The sequence below is a fragment of the Pseudophryne corroboree genome, chromosome 2 (genome assembly GCF_028390025.1).
Source record: "Pseudophryne corroboree isolate aPseCor3 chromosome 2, aPseCor3.hap2, whole genome shotgun sequence".
NCBI lineage: Eukaryota > Metazoa > Chordata > Amphibia > Anura > Myobatrachidae > Pseudophryne > Pseudophryne corroboree.
Window position 1 is genome coordinate 882098240 of NC_086445.1, and position 3308 is coordinate 882101547.

At 46.9% G+C, this 3308-nt stretch overlaps 1 long non-coding RNA gene across 1 annotated transcript; it reads left to right on the plus strand.

The window, feature by feature from the left end:
• Window positions 1–1070: 1070 nt before the first annotated feature.
• On the plus strand, window positions 1071–2665 carry LOC135051354 (uncharacterized). The gene is made up of 3 exons (XR_010242199.1): window positions 1071–1169; window positions 1477–1498; window positions 2523–2665. It is a non-coding gene; the product is annotated as an uncharacterized LOC135051354 (long non-coding RNA).
• The last annotated feature ends 643 nt before the right edge of the window (window positions 2666–3308 follow it).

Consider the following 3308-nt stretch of genomic DNA (forward strand, 5'->3'; position numbering starts at 1 on the left):
ACCCCAACCCACGGCAGCACTCCCACCCCAACCGCCAGCCCCACAACCACAACCGGCTCCTCATCAACCAAGGCAACGGAGGCGTGCTAGGCCACCAATTTTCGGCACCCGTGTCCTACTTTTTGGGATGCCAGATGATGTTGTTGTGCGTAGATACAGGCTGCCACCACATCTAATCCTAGACACTCTCTCCATAATAGAGAGTGATCTGGAGTCTTCAATTCGGTATCCTACAGCAATACCACCATTGACACAATTCCTTGCTGTGTTACATTTTTTGGCCACAGGGTCTTTTCAACATGTTGTTGGAGACCTGGTTGGCATGTCGCAGGGCCAGTTCAGTAAGGTCCTGCGGCGTGTCAGCCAGGCTTTCATAAAGCGGGTTAAGCAATTTATTGCTATGCCTTTGGATGTTGGTGCCCTAGATGTGGTGAAGCGGCAATTTGAGGAAGGTGGTAGTCGCTTCCCACATGTTATTGGGGTTGTGGATGGCACACATGTAGCTATTGTGCCACCAAGACATAATGAAGAAATTTATAGAAACAGGAAACTGTTTCATTCTCTGAATGTAATGGTTGTTTGTGGGCCATCCCTCCAGATCCTTTCCCTGAATGCCAAGTTTCCCGGAAACTCGCATGATGCTTATGTCATTAGACAATCAGGGATATGGCACAGATTAAGATCAAGTCAACGAGCAGACATGTGGTTATTGGGTGAGTTGGCCAACATAATTTCCTGCCATTTTTAAACAATTTTAGGAATATACTCTTTCTAATTTTTTCTTCTCCTCAAACAGGAGACCGTGAATATCCTTGCACCCCCTGGCTCATGACTCCTTACCGTAATCCCAGGCCAGGACCACAGACGGCATTTAACTCCGCGCTTACTGCCACTAGACAGCTGGTGGAGCGCACAATTGGGGTCCTTAAAGGCCGGTTTCGTGTGCTCCACCGCACTGGTGGCGACATCATGTATTCGCCGGAGATGGCAAGTAAACTAGTGGTCCTGTGCGCTATACTACATAACATCGCGGTAAGGAGTAGCGTAAAGCTTCCTCAGACAGAGGAATTGCCTGATGAGGAGCCAGGGGTTGTCCGTCGCTTCGGTGGGGGGAGTGTTACACGGAGGGGAAGCCAAGTCAGGGCAAGCATTGTTGAAGAATATTTCAGGTATAGTGTTTTTTTATTTACTTTTTGAAATTAATCAAAAACACAGTATGCTTATGCTCATTTAGTAACGCAGAAATTTGGCTTACTATTGTAAGGTCATTGTGTAATTATTCGGGTGTGTGGGAATCTCTAATTATGTTTATCAAAAATAACCGTAAACAGGTTAAGCTTACAATGTGTTATTTTCAAATCTAATAATGTGATGTTGCTAAATAGTGTCCTTATTTTTTTTCTTTCATAAAATCCTGTTGTTTTAAAAAAAAAAAAAAAAATGAAAATGAATGTTGACCACTTTGTGACTGTCCAGCTGAATTATCACACAAACTGTGGTGAGTACACAGATATTTTTACAAATTCTTAAAAAAGTGTGTGTGTGTGTCTGTGTTTGTGTGGGTGTTTTAGTTGGTTGTGTGTTAAATTATTTTTTTCTTTTTTCTCTTCCGCGACTGCATATTTCCGCTCGAGCGAAATTACCACTGTGCTCTTCACAGCATTGCAAAGATCAATAAAGTTAATTGAAATGACGGCATAGATTTTAGACAAATCACATGCTAACACACACTATAAATATATGCCCAAATAAGGAAAACGCCATTGCCATGATGCGTGCAGCACCTTTCACCAGGCGGGAGCTCCGCGTCCTGGTTGCGGTGATGGACCGCCGCGTAGGCCGCGTTGGGCGCTTTATCCCAAATCGGGTTAAGCGCGAGGCCTACGCGGAGGTCCGCCACCTACTGCGGTCTCGCCTCCGCAGCAGGCGGACCATCATTCAACTGGAGAGGAGATGGAGTGATCTCCGCAGGAGGACTCCTGAACTGTTGGCGGAGATCCGCCAGCAAATCCGGGCACTGCGTGCACGCAGTAAGTTACATTACATAACAGAGATTATTAGCATAAATTTTGCAAAATTACACTAAGTGGTAGTCTGTAATTGCAACACTGACTGAACAAATTTAATAAATATGACAGTGTGTGTGGTTAGGGCAAACAGTACTGACTGTAGCAAAGTGATTCAAAACAAGTGCATGTTGTCCAGAATTAATACCCAGGCTGGAAACTGTACCAAATAACTTGATCAGTGGTGTCTATATAATAAGGTGGCTTGAATAGTGATCTGGTGATGTTGCCTATACCAATCAATATGACTCAATGGAATAGATTCAGTAATGAGCATAAAAAAAGTTTAGTAGAATCATTTTGGTTGCTGTGGCCAACATGAAGAGTTAGAAAAATCTTAATAAAAAAAAAAAAACAAGCCCTGTGTCTTTTACATGGGACAGAACAGTGTAATTGACAAATGGTGTTTCTGAAATTTAACATGCAATCTAAAATATAACACATATATCATTATAGGACGACCACAACGGCAACCAGATGCAGGGAGGCAACATCAGGCCCCTTCTCAGCCCCCCTCCCCTTCTCACTCCCCCTCCCCTTCTCACTCCCCCTCCCCTTCTCAATCCCCCTCCCCTTCTCACTCCCCCTCCCCTTCTCACTCCCCCGCCCCTTCTCAATCCCCCTCCCCTTCTCACTCCCCCTCCCCTTCCCAGTCCCCCTCACCTTCCCAGTCCCCCTCAGCTTCCCAGTTCCCCTCAGGTTCCCAGTCCCCCTCAGGTTCCCAGTCCCCCTCAGCTTCCCCGGCCCCCTCAGCTTCCCAGGCCCCCTCAGCTTCCCAGGCCCCCTCAGCTTCCCAGGCCCCCTCCCCTTTCCACTCCCCTTCTCAGCCCACCTCTCCTTCTCTTTCTGTGCCCCCTTCTCCTCCTTCCCAGTCCCCTTCTCCTTCTACTTCCAACTCCCCTTCTCAGCCCCCCTCACCCTCTATTGGACAAACATTCTCTCCGCCCCCCTCGCCATCTCAATCAGACCCCCCCTCAGAAATTACATCCCCAATCCCTCCTCCTTACCCCATCTCTCCTCCTTCCCCAATCCCTCCTCCTTCACCCATCCAGACTCCTTCCCCCATCCCTCCTCCTTCCCCAATCCCTCCTCCTTCCCCCATCCAGCTGCCTTCACCACCCACTGAATGGGCAGAAGAAGCCCCTGATGGTCTCAGTGGTGAACATAATGTTGCTGAGGAAAGTAAGTGTTTTAACATTTCTATCAAAAATATTACCTACTTACACTTACAATGTAAAAACA